The sequence below is a fragment of the Mytilus californianus genome, unplaced genomic scaffold, assembly GCF_021869535.1.
Source record: "Mytilus californianus isolate M0D057914Y unplaced genomic scaffold, xbMytCali1.0.p SCAF_6, whole genome shotgun sequence".
Classification (NCBI taxonomy): domain Eukaryota; kingdom Metazoa; phylum Mollusca; class Bivalvia; order Mytilida; family Mytilidae; genus Mytilus; species Mytilus californianus.
In genome coordinates this window covers 34703188-34725508 of record NW_026262712.1, presented here as the reverse complement: position 1 = coordinate 34725508, position 22321 = coordinate 34703188, and positions in this window count along the sequence as shown.

Sequence of the window (22321 nt, the reverse complement as noted above, 5' to 3'; positions counted from 1 at the left end):
TGAGTCTAAAACAATTTAAATGCTATAAAGTATTATGATCATGCTCCACTTAAATTCCACATCGTTCTTAGAATGCAAACAGTGTTTCATTTATAAAGCTAATAATAATAATGTACACTGCCCTTTCCTGGATCTTGATATCTATATCTTTAAAGGGAAGCTTAATACCAAAATTTACGATAATAGAGATGATTTTCGATAGTGTTTACATATCTCAGCTTGTTCGATTCGTTCGTTTATGCAACAATGTATTTGATGTTAACGACAGAAATCTCTGCAATACTGAAACATTATTACACTAGGGTTTTCAAAATCACAAACTTATCTAATCATTTACTAAATTTTATCATCGGTACACGGATATCATTCGTAAATATAAATCAATGTGCAGACATCTTATACGTTCAGGTATTTCACATCCCATCTTTTATGGTAATATTATTTACAAAGCACAACAATGTGATCATTCACCTCAAAAGCTAACAAAACCTTTAAACAGACTTATTCAGAAGGGATATAGTTATGATACTATTGTCAGGTCATTAAAGATGGCATTTTCTTAGAATTAATATTGAATCACTCATAGGGTCTTTGCATCGAAAATAAACACATTTATTCTAAAACTAGTTGTTGGCATGATACGGGTTATGTTCTTCTCGTATATTTTATGATGGAATGATACTAAACCCGTAACGGGAGGGATTGTGCTTGATTTTCATACGATGAAGACATAATCTTTCAATCAGTTTAATTGAGGTCTGGAGCTGGCATGTCAGTAACTGATAGTGGTCCTTTGTTAATCTATGTTGATCATTGTCGTTTTGCTTAGTTTCTTCTGCTACTTTTTTTAACATCGGACTCCGACTTCTGTTAAACTGAGTTTTACTGTATGTATTGCTGCGTGTTTTTTGTTTATTCTACATTCGCAAGAGGTATAAGGGGAGGGTTGAGATCTCACATAACATGTTTAATCCCTGCCGCATTTTTGCGCCTGTACCAAATCATTATCCTCTGGCCTTTGATTGTTTTGTATGTTTTATTTTGATTTTAGTTCAATTATATATTTCGGAGTTTAGTGTGACGTTCTTTTTTGCTGAACTAGTATATATTTTGGTTTTGGGGCCAACTGAAAACCGCCTCCGGGTGCGGGATTTTATCGCTGTGTTGAAGACCCATTTGTGGCCTTGGGCTGTTTTCTGCTATTTTGTCGGGTTGTTGTCTCTTTGACACATTCCCAATTTCCATTCTCAATTTTATTCAATTGTAAGGTCTTAAATTTCTTTGGTATTCAGAAAATATAAATGTATGTTGAGTGATGAATTTATTAATGAATATAAAATTCGTGACAAATATATTAAATATCGTGTAAATTAAAATTGATGGTAAACGACAAAGATTTATCTATCATTTGAGTTTTTACGTTTTATGCGAATCTATTTTTTTTCAATTTAACATCGTTTCTCATTTGTCTCAACCACAATCAATCAACCAATCAACTGGTAATTAATTTGCAGCCTCTTTCTAAAGGTACCGTGTTTCACAAAACGGATGAAAATCGTTCTAACAATTTTGATTTCTCATGCGAATAACCTGCGTTTATAATATTTGTTTTATTATGAGGTCTATATCACTTAACCTAACCTTTTGCTGTAATAGTGTATCAAACTCCGACGCTCATTGCTTAGAGAAAAAATGTTTTCCGTTTGTCTGTCGTTAACACAATTTCCCCGGGGCTAGCAAATATATTACGAAGAAGGCCTTATGCAATTTTTCAGTGGCAAAAGGTTTAACTGTGTTCTCATTTTTGCTTGGTAATGTTTTGTTTTTGATATTTAAAACATTGACAACATCAAAATATTTCGTATATATCACCCTTTCACATACCATTTGCTTGATATTTCAAGTTGAATGATATGAACAATAACCCTAATTTTCCACAAATCCGCGAATTATTTTCTCCAACCATACAAATATCCAAAGATTAAAAAAAAAAAAAATTAATTGCCAAGAAGTATATTAATTTGCTATTGTATTATGCAATGATGATCTTATGAAAATAAAAATGACTGCCAATGAGACAATTTTCCACTAACGGCCTAATTCATAACAAAACAATTTACGAAAAACAAATATGACAGTCATGAACCAACGGCAACCACTGAACTACAAGCCCCTGACTTGGCACAGGTTCATAATAATGCAATTTATGTGTGTCATGTTGCCTACAAATATACTAATTGTCAAATTTTGGTGTATATCTTTTTTTCTGAATGTCATATTAACCGAAGTGTGATTCAGAATTAAATTTAACTCTTCCATACTGATCAACTTATATTAATTAGCCTATTTGGCACAGATTTTTTGGAATTTACTTTATTTATTACTCCTCAACTTTGTAATGGCATTCAAACTGTTTCAACCAAGCGACATTGACTAGTCTTCTGTTTACGAAACGCGCATCTGGCGAATGTTGAGCCTTGTATATTTGATGAGTTGTATTGTAATTCAATTGAAATGACAAGCCTGGAATTGTTATGTAATTAATTATTTTGGCATGTAATTGAATCAAGATCAGACCAAAGCATACCAGTTTTTATCTGAAATACTAGTATTCAAAGTATTCAACAGTTAGACAATGTTGATCATGATTTGAATATTCTCTAAATTCAGTTTGATCATTTTTTTTCTTTGGATAACTTTGAAGGCTTCAACAAAACATATTTTTTTTTACAGTTTTTGGAATTTTCAAAAATGGCGGAAGACAACATAGATACATTTAAAACTCATAAGTTGAAAAAAAAAACAGATACCGTCATGGCAATAAACGAAATCGATGAAAAGACGATCAAGTCGACAAAACATTACATATATGTAACGATCGTACCACAACAATCACAATGCGTTATCTAAAGTTGATAAACATAAGTCAGATATCGAAAGGCATTTTATGGTTGTATTCCATTTAGTGAAATTGAATCAGTTAAAAAAAAATATATTGGTCCAAACATTCTAAGACATTGTATGTCTTAGCCAGTCAAATATGCAAATCATAAAGTTACGTAATTTTATAATAACACGGGACAGCCTATACTAAACAAGTTAATATTGCTTTTTTTTAATATATTTCGTATCGGAAAAAACATAAATATTTCAGCAGCATGCGAAAGGCGTATGGACATTTTATCATATTCATATATGTTTCTATAAATATTGTTAAAGTAGTGTAGCTTAAGGGGTATTTGCATTGTTGTTATTGTTGGACTAGAGACAGAAATGTACATTTTTTATTCTGAATTGAGACAAAACAAAGTTTATCAAAATTTGAAATAGTATTTTGTAGATTTTGCAAAAAGATTCCCGTCGTGAACAGTAAAATAACAAAAATACCGCACTCCAAGGAAAATTAAAAACGGAAAGTCCTTTATCAAATTGGATAAATCAAAAGCTCAAAAACATCAAACGTATGGAAAACGACTGTCATATTCCTGACTTGGTACAGGCATTTCCTTATGTAAAAAATAGTGGATTAAACCTGATTTTATAATTGTTGTAAAAAAAACAACATTGCAAACATTCCTGAATAAACAATATATTTTGTTTTTATGACTAAATTGTATATACATGTACAATTATTTATTTCGTAAAAATTCTTGAGGTTGCTACTAGAACATAAATCAAGCGTTTGTTGAAAATTTGATGACGTATCTAGTGTATTTATTAGTACCGCATTGTGCAACTGAACTCTGTAGACAGAATATTGTAAAAGAAGACATGCGAATCAAAAGATAGCTCGTATTTGATAATTGTTTTTACAAAATCACATTGTTTTATGTTCCTGCAAGAATAATGATAAAACAAGGAAAGGGAAATACAACTACATAATATATAGATATAAGACGATGTGGTATGAGTGCCAATGAGACAACTCTCCATCCAAGTCAAAATTTATAAAATTAAACCATTATAGGTCACAGTACGATCTTCAACACGGAGCCGGTATCGGACAGAAGACTGAATAGCTTGTTGATATTCAATCATGTTCTTAAAGACCACATAACTGAATATATCTTTGAATCTATGAACTAAGAAGGAATATTTTTGACGTCATATTATTTCAATATATTCTTAAAAGTTTTAGCCACGAGTGTTCCTACAAATTTGACTAATTTGTTTTTGTTTAGCATTTGACTGTCCCTCTGGTATCTTTCGTCCCTCTTTTAGATCCTATTCTCACTTTTCGAATTTACGAATGTTCATATGACAGGTCATGTAGGATCGAGCTATTTCCAAATTATTTGTATTTTATTGTACTAGCATTTGAATAATAAGGAGGCTTCTTCACAGACATATCTATCTAAATCTCTGCTACAGATGCTATGAACCTTCCACATTTTTTTTCTCAAGATTCAAACTTTTATTCTACTATCGTACTATTTGTTATGTTCTTATATTATATATTTTATGATGGTATGATACTAAACCCCTAACGTGAGGTATTGTGTTTGATTTTCAAATGGTAAAGACATAATCTTTCATCAGTTTAATTAAGGTCTGGAGCTGGCATGGCAGTAACTGCAAGTAGTCCTATGTTAATTTATGCTGATTATTGTCATTTTGATTAGTTTCTTCTGTTACCTTTTTTACATCGTAATCAGACCTCCTTTAAACTGAGTTTTACTGTGAGTGTTGGTATGTGTTTGTTTATTCCACATTGGCTATATTGGGAAGTGTTGAAATCTCACAAAACACGTTTAACCACGCCGCATGTTTGCGCCCGTCATAAGTCAGGATCCTCTGGCCTTTGTTAGTTTATTTGTTGTTTTAATTTTGGTTCTTTTATGTTTCGGAGTTGAGTACGACGTCCATTTTTGCTGAACTAGTATACATTTTTGTTTATGGGCCAGCTGAAGATGCGGAGCGTGATTTTCTGGTTATGTTGAAGACGCATTTGTGGCCTTAGGCTGTTTTCTGCTCTTTGGTCTTGTTGTTGTATCTTTGACGCATACCCCGTTTCTATTCTCAATTTTGTTTTGTTCCACTAGTTGGCATTGCCCACCTTATTCAATAGTAGTAATTATTGAAATTAAATCGACAAGGAAATTAACTAAATTTTAATTTAATTATTAGTTCAAATTATGGTTTAAACATATTTTAATTTGTAATTATTATAAGATAGACTTGATGTGAACCGCAATAATCATGTTACTTGATACGAGACTTCTTACTTACCATAATCAACCATTAAATTGATAGGTGTAACATTTATGTCAAATCCATCTCTCAAATATACATGTGTACAACTTCCTTTATATTTTGCATTAAAATCACACTGACAGGTAATTTTCTATCAAAATTTAAATACTTTTTTCTAACATGTTTTAGCATTTGACAACTTCGACATCAATCCCTTATCCAGAAAATTGTTATGTCCAGTGATAAACTATAAACCTTGATGTCATTTGCTTACAAAACGTATTTGACCGTAAATTGCGCAAATGTTTTCAAGAAGATTTTAAAAAAAAATACAATTGTCAAGTTTTGACAACATCTCTAAACTTTAGAACCTACAGTTTACTTAGCAATAGATCACTTGATGAAATAGTGTATGTCCTTTTTGATGTAATATTACAAATGTTAGATGTATGGTCATAATTTGTTTCTAGGATGAAGGTAGTCGCTTAAACTCCATCTCAAATGTGTCCAGCGCCCAAAACAACTGGGACGCCGAAGCTATACCACAAAATAAATTCCGTTAGTCTGGTCTTGACTTTCGTTGTCGGCTTCATCTCGGATTATAACAGAGCTAGGATTGTCGTACAGTCATTTATTTAGCACATGTACAAAGAGTAAGTAAAAACTTATAGTGAAACTTTGAAAAGGAGTAATGAAAATGGTAAATAACACTTAGTATAAAATCAGAACATACCAGTATATATTGCAGTCAAAGACTTGAAAATTTGTAATTGCTGCTTATTCGGTTGGTTCACGACATTAATGAGTAAGCACAAAGACTCGTTGGCCTGCAATGTGACTGTCAAAATGATACGTACGGACAGGCTGACATTTCTTCCTATGGCTTGTTAGCTTTTAAATCATCATCATCATTAGAAAAAGAAGTAGAAGATCAACAGCTACATCTATTTCTCTTTATACTTCCCAAAATATGCTATCGTATAGTTCGGTTATTCATCTCTGGGTATTAACCGATACAGTGGTACTCTATAAAGTTGTATCGGATAGACTTTTAAATGTTAACCACCTGCTATCAAAAGAAATTAAAAAAAACAATCTCTGGATATTTTTTTATTGCAAAACTTACGCGATACATCGAGTAAACCATTGCAAAATTAGTTCATTCATACAATGTTTCAATTTCAGTCTTTCCAGTAAACGCCTCAGATATTTACTTTTGAGAAGTAAATGCATAGCTTAATATACTCGTCTTTCACACTGACAGTGTATGTTAACACAACAGTATCTATTTCTGATAAAGTGATACATTTTCATCCTCTTCTGTACGATCCTGTTCATCTTCCATTAGAATCGCGAAACTAGCAAGTCATAGGATGTTAAAGCTTTGTTTAAACTTAGCAGAGACACAATCCCTTCTTGGTAATAGTTTAACCTGAAATTAAATCGTAGAATATGAATTACATATAATTTAATAAAACAGTTTTTCGACACTTATAGCTTATCATCATTGCTTATATTGGTCTCATTTGAGTTCGGTATTTTTGTTGTTTAACTTTTTAAATGAAATGAACAATTACAGAAGAAAAAAAATCCGTTTGCATCACCCATCTCAAATAATATCTTTAGTAGTCTACGATATACCAATTCCCCTTATCGGCAAATTAACAATAAGCAAAATTAATTTAAGACATGTCCATTATGGCCTTCTATGTGTTGCATTATTTTAATCACATTTTGGACAGTAATTGTTAACGGTTTAATTTCTTTTTATATTTTATCATTTTTGAAAATATCTATTGAATTAGCATACCTTTGTATTGCAAAAAATAAACGATTCGGTCATACACCAATCATTAGTTAATTTATAAATATGACCTGAATCTGTTGCACTGTGAACCTACTCATCAATTCTTAAATGCATTTGAAAATAATATTTTAGGAAATATGTTTCGTTTAAAACTGTTAACCCATACGGAAAGGTATTTGATTGAACAAAATGTACTCTGATATGGAGCAATATGTTTATAATGTCTCGTTCAGTCGATTTCTCCCTTTTCATTTGTAGTATTGACGTGCGACTATTTATAGAAATATGAAATAAATGTAAATACTACGGCAATTCAAGAACAGACAAAATTTACCTCAATGGTCATTATAATAAAACTTCTTCTGTCTGTATTGAGTTGGTTTGTTGTAGTTGTTTGCCCTGTACTGAGGTGGTTTGTACAGATAAGTGGAACAGATATTACGAAAACAGCCTGGGCATAGTTTGCCCTCATACCAAAATGTTGTAGGTTTAAAACATTTTATAGGATAGCTTAAGTAATAACACTCCAGCTCCGGACATTCATCAATCATTTGGTCTTCCTCAATAGAAGCTGCTTTACCGTATGATAAGCCTGAAAAATGAAATTATCATTTGAAAAGAGACCTTATAGTGATATTGTTCACAAGTGTAAAAAGGGGTTAATTCATTTCAAACAGGTCCATAAGTTTTGAAAACCCTTTTGACATAACATGTAAATAAATGAATACAAATATTCAGACAGCTTTTTATGTTATACACGAACAAACCTATATATACAATTAGTATAAGCATGTATAGTATGTGTAATACTGTAATGTTCAATGGTTGTTTTGTTTTTTGTTGGTTTGCCCCCATTGTATCTTCCTATCTTTTGTTTCAAGTAGACGAGTTCTGTTGAATTAATAGTCAACGAATAGACATTAAGACAACCGCAGTGTAACTTAAATATTCCTGATTTTTTTTAACTAATCAAACATACAATACGTATACTAAACCTGTTTTTTTTTATTTGAAAAAAAGGTTTTGTCTGTAGTAGAGAAAAACCCAAACAGATAAAGATCAAACTGTAAAACACTATATTAAATTACCTGTTACTTCATATAAATTAAACATGGATCCAATAATTAAAGTTGTAGCACAAATTGTATACATTTTTGTACTGGATAAAACAGTTTTTTTAACGAGATCCACTTGTCTTCTATTGTATTCCTTCGGTAAATAACATGCATTTATAAAAATATTAGGGAATCCAGGTGTTCTTATACTATCAGGGATCAATCAAAACCATATGTCAATTAGATTAACAATTGATTAAAAAATACAATTATTTTACATGAGATTGCCTCAAGTTTTCCTTGTTAAGAAAATTATCAATTTAATATTCCAAACGTGTCAAATTTTCTTCGCAGGACAAAGTTATGTTCAATGAACTGATTTATTTATGGTTCCATAAGTTTGCTAAGAGGAAATTGAGAAAAGAATCCTTCAATCAGATTTATAATTCTCTCTAATGCAAATATAAAAAAAAGTATAAAATATGCTTAACTATTGCAAACGAAGCCAGCAATATGTATATTTTGCTATAAAACTTTAATATAAATATTTCATAAAATTAACAAAGCTATATAGAAATAAGAAGATGTGGTATGAGTGCAATGAGACAACTCTCCATCCAAGTCACAATGTGTAAAAAGTAAACAATTATAGATCAAAGTACGGCCTTCAACACCGACCCTTGGCTCACACCGAACAGCAAGCTATAAAGGACCCCAAAATGACTAGGGTTAAACAATTCAAACAGGAAAACCAACGGTCTAATCTATATAAAAAACGAGAAACGAGAAACACTTATGAACCACATCAACGAACGACAACCACTGAACAACAGGCTCCTGACTTAGGACAGGTGCAAACAAATGGAGCGGGTTTAAACGTTTCAACAGGCGCCAAACTTCACCCTAACCTGATACAGTAGTGTAACATTACAACATAAAAAGACACACTATAAAATACCAATAGAAATGGCTTAACTCGATCAAAAAGACATTTAAACAAAAATAAGTAAGCATATACTAAACGAATAAGTTTGATCTATGTACAATATAAATTCAATATTAAAACGTAGGTGCCTATATAACATAGACGTATTTTTTGGATATGGGTCATTATCAAAAAACATGCATATTTCGATGAGGGAAATTTCGGGAAACTGATGTCATTGTTTTTAAAAATCAAAATATGTCCTGCTATTCTGAAATATGGTAGCAACTATATTCAGAAATTTGCCATCGAGAAAATTAGTTCCTTCAATTTTAACAATTGTAGGTCATCCTTTGATAGAATCATGTCAATGGTGATACCAATATAAAGACATGCATTTAGTTTCAAAAAATATTTTTAAATACCAAAAAACTGTTCCGATTTGTTGTTAAGGGTTAAATTACTACTTATTGACATTATTTTTATAGGTAAACATTCTATTTGAACATAAATTTCAGAATAAATAAAACACATACAGCCCTTGGATGGTGTAAACTTCTGAGACAGTAAAAAAAATGTTATATTGGAGCAAGTCACTGTCTGAGATGTGAAAACTTCTGATTTTTTGTGATGATTCAATTATTTGAATAAAAAAGGACATGCATACTTGCACTGTTGATTGGTGCAGAAAAAGAAATATTATTAATATTACGCTGGCCATAAGCATGATTAACTGTACACCAATATTGCTTTCATGATTATTTTATATGATCTAAGTACTATTCGTTTTTGGCATTGTTTGTCGATTTTATCTGAAAACCAAGTTTATAAGATTTACGCTACATTTTAAAACCGATAATAATAGCATTGTAACCAATATCGTTTTTAATTTATAGATAGACAGATCTCGGATAAATTTGCATTACAAGCAAAGTGTTATGCGTACTTTATTTACAAAAACATGTATATATATATATTTAATCTGTATTGTTTATATAACCATCATAGGCATGACCACGGAGGTTTTAATTTTATACATTAATTTACAATATTGTGATCAAAATTCGTTCTTTAAAACAAATTAATAATTTTGTAGTCGCACGCTTTTTTTGAAATTTAATTGCATTATGGGTAATTTCGGATCGTGTAGATAGAATGGGGAATGGTGTATGGTGTAATGTGTAAGGTGTATGGTGCAAAGGTGTAACGTGTATGGTGTAATGGCACTAGGTGTATGGTGTAATGGTGTATGGTGAATGGTGTAATGGTGTATGGTGTAAGTGGGAAGTTTACACCATCCAAGGACTGTAGCTGTCCTAATTATGGCGGTTCTTAATATTAAAGTATACACTAAAACTGAATATATGTAAAATGTGTAAGACTGAATGATAAGTTAATGCCTAATCCTTCGTATACGGCCTAAAAAACTTTCATTAGTTAATAGAAAATAAAAATTATTGCATTTTTATATAGTAACACCACTGACCCTTCAGTAACTACAATGACAAAATAGTATCAACATGGACAACAAAGTTCAAATTTTACTTTTCTGAAGTACTGAACACAAAAGAAAGAACACTAAGCAAAAGAAAAAGAAAAAAAATTCTTAGGCTAAAAAATCCCAATTATATCACATAGCATCAATAACTAAAAATGTCAATATTGTTACTAAATAGTGTCATTGGTGTTACCAGCATACACCAGTTTGTGAAAACTTGGTATAGGTAATATATTATATTGTTAAAACATTGTTAAATAAGTATTATATTTCATAAATAATATGATGTTTCGGTTGTTAAACATGAAAAAAAAACACACAAAATTGCTGATAGTCATAATATATTCAGGGGTGTTACTAAACTAGTCAATGGTGTTACTTTATTAAAGTGGTCTCACCATTGACAGTAACGCCAATGACTTTCAGGTGTATTTTTTGATTAAGTTGCAAAAGAAGTGCTCAATTCCCCTATTTTATATGTTGTTCCTGGTGCATGTTTCTACAATCAATATCTTTTCATAAATCAAAATTTAGGAAATATTTCGGAAAATGATTTTTATAAGGGTACACCATGAACACTAATTTCATTTACGATACAGCTTTTACTTACTTTTAAGAATTGTTCACTAATTTCCAACATAGATTTTTTTTGTCGTCTGCATTACATGCTTACAGGTAACATTGCTAGGGGAGAAACTATTGTAAATGCTAAAATCTTGAGAAAGATAACTCTTATCCAACCAATTTGTCTTTTGGTTACACCAGTGACCTAAAAAAATGAGACTCTTCTTTTTGCTGCAAATTTTTATAATAAAACCAACATACGCTTGATACGGTGCTTTTTGTCCGCAATTTGCTTTATGTCCGCTTTTGCTTTTTGTCCGATAATTTTGCTTTTTGTCCGACACTTTTGCTTTTTGTCCGTTTCTTTTTGTCCGTTTTGCTTTTTGTCCGATTATTTTTCTTTTTGTCCGACACTTTTGCTTTTTGTCCGTTGCTTTTTGTCCGTTTTGCTTTTTGTCCGATAATTTTGCTTTTTGTCCGACACTTTTGCTTTTTGTCCGTTGCTTGTTGTCCGTTTTGCTTTTTGTCCGCTGATTTTGCTTTATGTCCGGTATAAAAATGTGTATATTTTTTGCAGGTTTCATTTTAAACTTCGAAACACTATGCCCTTTTTGGAGTTTACAGACCATACTCACTTTATAAATGATTTGTACATGAAATATTCGTTTCTTTCACTAGATATAAGAAGATGTGGTATGAGTGCCAATGAAACAAATCTCCATCTAGTATGATCAATATGTTCTGAATTTACTTACGTTTAAAATGATTCATTGGAAAAGTTTTAGAAGATGGTTATTATGAGCATTTATAATTTTGACATACATTTAGTTCGCCTGAGATTGATTGATTGATTGTTGTTTGCTTTACGCCGCATTAGCACAGAAAGGCTATATCGCGGCGATGTTCGCCTGAGAAGTGCGCAACATAATCACGGGTGTCATTCGGTTTATCGAGAGATATGATCGTGAAAGAATACCTTACGGTGGTCAAGTATTACGATCGGAAGCTTTTGTACAGGATCGTGAATTCAATCTTATCGAGAAGACATGCACAAGGTCAATTAATAATCTGATATAATGAATTATACGGAAAAATTTACAAAAAAATAAAACTGGTCAAATGGTTCAACATAATGGTCAGTATCTGAGAAAAATCAAGGTTTAAAAGTAAACCGTTCTTACAAAACTACAAAAGACAGATTGCTCCTCGACATTTCAATGACATTAAATATGTAAACAAACAAGATTTTTTTTCATAATTCGAATGACTAAACAACTTTGCTTTGACAAATGTCATCCATTTTAATGATTCAAATGGTTCTAACAGTTATTTTGTGTTAATTTAATCAGAAATTTTGCAAAAAAATGGAAATATTTACAAAAAACTGATTTTTTAGATCGTGAAGACCGTGAACCGCTTTTTGAAGATCGTGAAAAGGATCGTGAAAGATCTGATGCTACGATAACGTTCCACTCATTATTTGATTATATGGTAATTGATATTTCTAATTGGTATAGCAAATATTGGATTTGCATGACTCATTCCGGTTCTCTTTTGTTGGTGAATCATTTAAAGCCACTGGATCTGATTATCTTATAATACCAAACCGACTAGGTGCCTTATAACAATATCAGTCCTATTTTCCGTCCTCATAAGTTTTGATTTCTTATACAAATTTAAGATTGAGAATAGAACCTAATTTGCTAAATAACAGTTCAAGCTGGGCATTATGCACAATCGATTGCGAGGTACGTTGATTGGTAATTTCCCCCACTAAGTTGGTACAATGATATATAGTATTGTGAACAGACTGATCAAACAATCGAGTATAAATAATGTTTTCTTGGTACCTTTTTAGTTTATGTCAGCGCAGCCACGAAGTAAACAATAATTAGCCAATATTGTCATACGATGTACGCATGAACGATACTCCTTATTACTGAAGGTATCATCTCTTACACACACAAAAAAAACCCAAAAAAATAACATACACATGCATATTTTTCCAGGGCGGATGCATTAAGCATTACAGATACATATATACTTTTATTTTACGCTTCTGCAGGTCCTTTTATCTTGGAGATCTACTTATCTAGACACGTTTTTAGTTATTTTAATAACTTTGAAGGAAAAGTGTTGAATTGAAAAAAAAGTGAAACAAAATGAAAGCATTAATGTCCATTCTTATCAAAATAATTACACGCTTCAGCTAGTTGCAGGTATATCAAGTGGTAAAAGAAATATAATTATTGTTTTCTGAGTATTTTAAAAGTCTGGTCCGGCGCGGGACGTTTGCGCTTTTTGACAGGACATTTGCACTTTTAAAAAAGGACATTTGCACTTGTTCAATAGGACATTTGCGCTTTCTAAACAACATAAAAATCATTAAATATAAAAAAAAAAACACACAAAATACAAAACATTCATACATTTATATACAGCTAAAAGCTTCAACCTTCCCCATCATGCTTTTGTCCATCCATAAAAGTTTTGTTTTTTCTATCGTTTACCGTCTACCGAGAAACCCATGCATTACATTGCACGCATAACCATTACATTTGCGCGAAAAAATCATCACGTTTGCGCACAGCTTTTGATTACATTTGCGTGCATTCTTTTAGAGATAAATTCTGGTAAATAAGGTAGATACATATACTTATTTATTAATTGAACTATTGTTTTCGATCATGATAAGTCCGTTTTATTACGCACACGCACTTAGTCCTGGAACAATATACAGATGAAAAGGCAGAAAATATTATATCTTAAGATTAAAAGTACTTATTTCTCACGTCGTAACATGCTCAAAACTATACGTAGTACGCTTGGATTCTGCTGGATTCCCAAAGAATTGAAGGAAAATGGGAATTCGGCGAAATACCTTTGCAATTATTTACAATGCATCTCTATGAAATATCCCCTGACTTAAGTGTTTTGTCTATTCGGAAAGTAATTCCGTCATACACCCCCCCTCCCCCCCCCCCCCCCCCCCAATTTGTTTCTGACAAACGAAACTCCATGTGTGTGTCTTGGTGTAATTTTACAAACTGAATCAAATTATTCACTTCACTCTGAAATGTAAGCAAATGTAAGCAAAGTCTGCACGCAAACATAAACAGAAATTATAAATCTAATAAGCCTTCAAAAAACGTATACTATATTCTTTATAATAAGTCTGGTTAACCCGATTATTTTTTTCTGAATTTCTCGTTTGTTCGGATGAACTTTCAAAGAATATGTGAACATCTTTCCATGACTTGGGAAATTTTCTGAAGATTACAGGTATAAAACTTTATAGTTAAAAAGCGCAAATGTTTTGTCAATTTTGTTCAGGTGTATCAAAGTTAAAAGTGCAAATGTCCTTTAGTGTTACAGGTAAAAAAATCAAAAAAGTCCTGCGTCTCTCTGGTCACCCATTGTCTTTCACGATCGAGGATTCGAGATAATGCGTTGCCCGATCTTTCACGATAAATTTTTATGAAAAATCAACAAAATTCAGTGTTTTTGAAAACAAAATGAAGGGTTTTAAGCAAAAAAATACTTTCATCTTATTGTATTATCGGTCACACCAAAGATTCAGTTTCAAATATATCATTGTATATTGGAATGTAGTCATTATAGGTACAAAACGTGTTCCTATTTTAATAAATCCCATAGACTTGTGTTGCGCCTTTTGTGTTTTCTCCTAAAGTACTGCATATTTTATTTATCTTATTGCATATGTAGTAATATTGAGCAAGTTGAATCATTTTGACAGACATAATTTTTTTTCCGGATTTGTTCCGTGTTTTGAAAATACAACAGATTTTGCAAAGATTTTGAAGTAAAATTTCAATAAATTACATTCACGATCCGATACAAGATCTTTCACGATCCGATCGCAATGCTTGACTACCGTTAGGTATTCTTTCACGATCATTTCTCTCGATAAACCGAATGACACCCGTGATAATGCAAAATATGGGTATGCAAGTCCGACGTCATTACCTTTTATTATACTTCACGTTAAAGTGCCATATTTTGATTGGCTAATACGAGGGTGTTAATTTACTCTATTATCCTTCATGGAGACGCTTGATCAAGTGTGTGCTTTATTAAATACGACTTTATCCTATGGCAAATACTCTATTACCCTTCACGGAGACGCTTGATCAAGTGTGCGCTTTATTATATACGACTCTATCCTATGGCAAATACGGATGGTTGTTATGTACAAGACGTCATAGTTTATTGCTTTGAATTTGAAATTTAATCGACAGTAATAACAAAATATTCAGTATAATAAATTAAATAACACATATCTGAGAGGGTGATAGAGTAGATTGTTACCCCTCGAAAAGACATTGTCAACCTTGGCTTCGCCTCAGTTGACAATGTTTTCTCGGGGTAACAATCTGCTCTATCACCCTCTCAGCTATGTGTTATTTATATATTGGTATATATTTCTTTTATTTCAGATGTGAAGAAGATCCGAATGCTTCAAATTTTGCATACTAAAGCTTTATGTTTCAATGACATCATTTTCAATTGTCCTTGATTTATTTTTCGTTGTTTCGTTTGTGTATAGGCTGATTGTAGGGTGCACATGTCCGACCGGTAGGTTTTTGTCAATGTTATATTTTTATGGTTCGGTTTTTTATCTGATGGTTTTTAAGCAATGGGTCAACTACAATTAGCGTATGCAGGGCTTGTTATTTCTACTAGAATATTGAACGGGGTTCATCTAACATTGACCTTATTTTCATGTGCTTATTTTTCATGAGATTTTGGTGGTATTTTTTTAATAAACTCATTGCAGACCAAGTATATTTTCTGAAATGATTGTAATGTGAACATACTATTCGCAAATAGTATGTCTGAAATTTAATACATTTTTATAGTTTATTTGTTTGTCTTAATGAGTGTGGTATCTTAGATAATAACCAATAGTTGGACAATATTGGTTGTATTGGATGATTGCAATATATAGATGTCTAATTGCATGTAAACTGACACTGCCCTTACTTTCGTCATTCATCGATCAATCATGAGTTCTCGACATAGGCTAGATTTAATTTATGTATGATTTACATATCCGACAAGAAGTGGCAATCTGACCTTGACCTCAGTTTCATAGTTCCTTGGTCAATTTTAAGTATTGGTGGTTATAGGTCTGTATCTCGGATAATAATTAAAACATTCATGAAAGATACCATGCAGATGTATAACTGTATTCTCCAAACTCGCGTTTCCCTACAAAGGATTCATCAGTGACGGTCGATAAAAAAAAATGGAACTTAGAATAATTGGTAAGATTGCCAAAGAAACCCCCCTCTACAAGAGACCAAATGTATTTGGTGATAGAGACTACATGACACCGTATGAAACTCAACGCTTCACCTCATAGACAATCAAAAACGTGAAAATCGTCGGCATCATTTATATTGCATAAACCTAAAAACCGAAAAGATAGCGTCAGAATAGATATAAGAAGATGTGGTATGAGTGCTAATGAGACAACTCTCTCATCCAAGTCACAGTTTGTAAAAGTAAACCATTATAGGTCAAAGTACAGTCTTCAACACGGAGCCTTGACTCACACCAAACAGCAAGCTATAAAGGGCCCCAAAAATGGCATGTGTAAAACCATTCAAAGGGGAAAACCAACGGTCTAATCTATATAAAAAACGAGAAACGAGAAACACTTATGAACCACATCAACAAACGACTGAACATCAGACGTCTGTTTGACCTTGATCAATATTGTTATAGTCAAGTTTTTCAGATACTTTTACTAATCGGTAAACTTGACTTATTTTGTTGACCCATTTTCTTCAAGACTATTTTGCCGACAATAATAACAATTTTCCAATCATGATTTCTTTGATAGAGGGTTGTTGCTCACAAAGAAGCTGTTAAACCAAGAAATCCAAGTGGTGAAGTTGAAATCATCCCCTCGTAAGTTTTACGGACGCCATCAAGAATTGGTTGACCGTTATGGAATATCTGTTTCACAGATGATAGTGGATAGGTTTCAAATGTCTTAACTACAAGCCCGTCCCGTTTTCCCTGAATGTGGCCTACCGAATTAGACTTGTTACCGGCTTTGGACTAACACGAGCAGCATGATGAGTGCCAAGTGTGTAGCAGGAACTGCTTTTAAAAAAAGAAGATGTGTTATGATTGCCAATGAGACAACTCTCCACAAGAGACCAAATGACACAGAAATTAACAGCTATAGGTCACCGTTCATCAATGAGCAAAGCCCATACCGCATAATCAGCTATAAAAGGCCCCGAAATCACAAATGTAAAACAATTCAAACGAAAAACTAACGGCCTAATTATTATACAAAAAAATTAACGAAAAACAACAGCAACAAACACCAACCACTGAATTACAGGCTCCTGACTTGGGACAGAAAACATACATACAGAATGTGGCGGGGTTATACATGTTACCCTTCCTGAGCACCTGAGATCACCCCCAGTTTTGCTCAGTATGTTATGTTTTTTGTACTTTAATTGTTTGTGTGTTTGTCTTTTTCTTTTTTAGCCATGGCGTTGTCGGTTCATTTTCGACTTCTGAGTTTCAATGCCTCCTTGGTATCCTGCGCCTCCATCTTTAGATGGAACTTTCTGCTTGAAACCTTAGATTTTCCATTTTCCTTATCTATCTGTAAGCTTGAAACATTGTGTATGGTTTTATCCTGAGAAAATGCATAGCATCCTTCAATTTCGTTCAGATTAAGAAATGTTTGCCAAAGTTGAAGGACTTTAAATAAATAATTGCTCTGAAATGTCAATTTTACATCTTTTTTGTATCGAGGCATAATTATTAATAATTAATTTCAGTTTAAGAAACAAGTATTGTTACGATTTGCATGCATTAACTAACGAACTCGTGGTTGCAAATTCAGAAAATGCCATTAGCGTTAAATATCGATCATTCCCGGGCTTGAGCGAGCTTTTTTCTGTGGTATGGGGTTTACTCACTGTTAAAAGCCGAGCGAAAACTGGTTTATAATGATCACATTTTTGATTATTGGCTTTACTGGATAGTCATCTAATGTACAAATATACCACACAAGTTTTACACGAAACCATTGGATTGGCATGACATTTCTGATGTCCTCTGATATTTTTAGTCAATAAGAAGTTAAACTTTTCGCTATACGGTATTTGCATGTATAGATTAAAATACAAAACATAAGAAATAAAAGATTCTGGAAAAAAAGCTTTAATAAAAGAAAAATACATCTTCCTGATGTGTAAAAACACGGTAAATACATTTTGAAAAGTGTCTTTTGTACCACATACAGAGGTATCTTTCCTTAAAAGTCAAAACGTATAGTCAAATTGGTAAGAAAAGAATTGTAAAAATTATATGACATTAATATGTGTTCTTAAACATACAAATTCCTCTTATTGTTTAAAATGTTATATATGTTTGAATGAATTGTACAAGTAATCCGTACCTTCACGACTACCCTCTGCATACAAGAGACGTTACGCGCGATGTTCGTGCCTATAAGCGTAACAGACGTTATCGCTAAAATCGGACGTTTTTTCTGGTTCAGATGCTACAAAAATACTTCTAGAATAAGTAACGTTAATAACAATTGTACTATAATGATATGTATTCCCAATACAATAAATATGATCACTTTTTGCAAACCATTTGACCTCTTTTAAAATGATTCATTTCAATCTAATTCCAATACAAATAAAACGAGAACTGTGATCACGATCACCTCCCCTTTTCCCCCTCAAATTAAGATTATCTCAAGTAACAGTTGTCAGACTACATTATTATTTTTATGCACATCTATGCACATAGTATACTACACTAATGTAAAGTTTCATTGAAATCCAATAAACGTTTTAGAAAAAGTTGCGCTTACATAACAAGACTATGTATTACCCTATATTGTAATATTTAACGAAGTGGTCTATCTTCCTGCATGGACATCTTTAGCTAGTGTACTACAACTAAATGACATTGTGTAAAGTTTCATTAATATCCATCAAGTAATTTATAAGGATTACCGCTTACAAGAAAAATGGACAGACAGAAGGACAGGGTGATTCCTATATAGCCCAAACCTTTTTTGCTAGGAGATATAACAATATGTTTTTTATGGAAAAAAGAGGTTTTATTGTGCTCCTTCCATTTTATCCAATACTGATAAAATGTCAAGATGTGCAGTTTCCAGAAGACTAAGAGTTCCACGCGTCGAACATTGAAGAGTTGGTGAAATGTAAATAACAGATGCAATGGAAATGATGGAATGTTTCTTATCCAATAGTTTATACGACAAAAGTTTTTTTGTTTGGTCAAAGTATAAATCACGAACAACTTTGGATCCCTTTACGTAAGTTACGCCCCAATCATCGGTGGTGTCCTTTTTAAGAGTTTCGGGACAAGCGTTTGCTTTAAAAAGGTAATAATTTGAATCTGCTTCATCAGTGTATACTGCCAGTATTGTGCCAACCGCAATGAGGTCTTCCATTTCGTAATTTTCCGTGGATTCTGCGGGACCCGAATGGCGGGTTCGGTTGTTCTCGACAACTATCGGTATGGTCGCCTTACTTCCAATGGAATTATTTATGCAGTCTTTGTAAGTACCAACTAAACAGTTTTCACAAGAATAACATGACAGGTACCTAACTGTCAAATTAGCATCGTCCAAAGAAGAAAAAACCTGATGGAGACTTCTAATACCAGGAACGGGTTTTAAAGATATTGTGTCACGATCTATACTCTCGACATATCTAAATATTCGGCGCTTACAATACAGTGACTTGGTGTCCTTCAAATGTTTCCCGCAATATTTAAAAAAATCTGTTGCAGATTGTATTATTTCGTTCCCGCGAAAAACAGCCATGTCTACTTGATTCTTTAAAAAGCCCCCGGCTGCGTCCTGAGGTCCCTTTGCGTGAGAAGTTTCGAAATAATTTCGAATGAAAAGTTCATATTCGTGTTTGGAACAAATGTCGGTTAACATTCCAAAACAATTTCGTGACTTATACTGAACCGGACAACCGTCAGTAAACTCGTGAATAACTTTTACATCATATCGAATCGAATCTAAATACTCCTTGACAAGGGTTTGAACTTTTTGGGTAAAAAATTGGTCATGTTTCTCATCCGGACAAAGAAATGCTCAGTGATAATACATGAAATATCCGGCAAACTTTCTACTCCGTCTACCTCCAGAATTGCATGTCGATAAATGGACACATGGATAGATACCTCAGTGCGCTGAAAATAAGTTTGTTGAAGTTCCAACTTTTCTTTGCAACCGTAGTTTTCGGAATAGTCATGAATTATAATACAGTGATTAGGTAATAAGTTTTCTTTCAAACATTTAAGTTGTGCATTTTGCCACTGTGCACGGAACTGATGTCTAGCGAATTTGTCTAAAAGTTCTCTAAAGTAATTAAACATATCACCCGGTTTAGTGCATTTTCTGAAAAGTGTAAGTTTTTTCTTAGAATTCACAGTGATATATTCGTACCGTTCCCAAGATACATTGGGAGCATCATCCAAATCATTCAACTCTTCGTCCGTAAATTTTGATAACGAAAGTCCACATTTACTACATTCACGATCTAAACACGCCTTCGAGTAAGAATTATTAACTTGATCCTTAACCACAATTGTGACATTTTTGTTTTAATGCATTCATTCTGTCTTTTTTCTTCATTTTGTAGTTTTGTTTACACCTTTCTCTGTTTTTCTGTGCCTTTTCTCCTTCCAAATTTTCAATCTCAAAGCAGACGTGCTTTTATTAACTGCAAATTAAAATCATTACCAAAAATTTATGATTGAGTTTTAAAAATGGAACGCTTGTTTAAAAGAAGCCTCTTTAGTGCTAAAAGATAGAAACGCATAAAAGAAATGCTCGTACAATTACGCACCCAAGTTTTACTCGTTTTAAAAACTTTGAAAGTTCTGCACCCAAGTTAAAATTTGCGGGCAAAATAAAACATGCAATCTGTTCCGCGTCGAGGGCAACACTTATTAGAATCACGGAATAACAAAAAGGATCCGAAAAATCAGTAACATATTGATAAATCAAATCGTAGCTTAAAAAGTCTCTCTCTATATATATAGTTGAACAATGCATGCACCGACAGTCGACTAAGTTGTGCGCTTGTTCTGTCTGTTTTTATGGCGCCGCGTTTTTTATTGTTTTCACTATTCGAAACGACATCAGGTTGCCGCCGTAATAAATTTGATGCGTGTGACATCTTTTTCACCATTTTTCAAACATTTTTTTTTCGGAAAGTACGAATGCTATGGAGTTCAATATAGATATTTTAAAAAGACTAGAAAAATAACATGTCTATATTAGAAATTCATTGTCGACAATCAAGTGCAAAACTAAACATAGTTAACTTTAATTACGACTGTACGCAACATTTTTGTAAAAAATGAACGTGTGACATTTTGTTCACTAAATTTAAAAATTTAGCATCTTTTTTGTTTTTGTGTTTGAACTAGTTTGCTTTTGAAATTAATTAATTACAGAAAAACAACATTATACTAGCTATATCATTTTCTCACCTGATGACATCATTTATCCGTATTTTTGAACTGTTTTCGTTAAAGTAGATTCGGAAATGGAGATGGGACACAATGAAACATTGCCGATTTGCCTTGCGAAACAGAATATGACGTCATTAGCCGTCATACAAATATGTCATAATGGATTGCCATTTAATGGCAATTCGCGGCAAAAAAAAAAAAAATGAAAATCGGCAAAAAAAGAAGGCGAAAAGAAGGTTTATACTTCAGTTTTTATCGTCAAATGTTACCCGGGACAACCCATTATTTCCCCAAAATCCAGAATCAAATGCTTATCAACTCGAACAAATGCGTTTTATATTGTTTTAATGGAGATAAATGAACAAGGACATTTATATCCAGCACATTGATATCTTTGTTTGAATTAAAATACGTTTTTTTCTGCACCTGCAGCGCAGTTTTACTCACAAAACATGCAAAAAACGTAAACGGCACGAACATCGCGCGTAACGTCATACAATTACAGGGGAGGTAATGGCGTTGCTAACGTAAAATGTAATTTTCGCGAGGTCAAACTATGACATATCAAGAAATGACTGGGTTTTTTTTGTGTGATTTAAACTGATTTAACATGAAAACGAGTACATGCCCCCCCCCCCCCCCCCCCCCCCCCCCTTTTTTTTAAATTTCATTATGTTTGATTACGTATGAAGATTATTTGTACCAATTTTAATGAAAAAGTCAACATTGATTTTTTTTTAAATTTG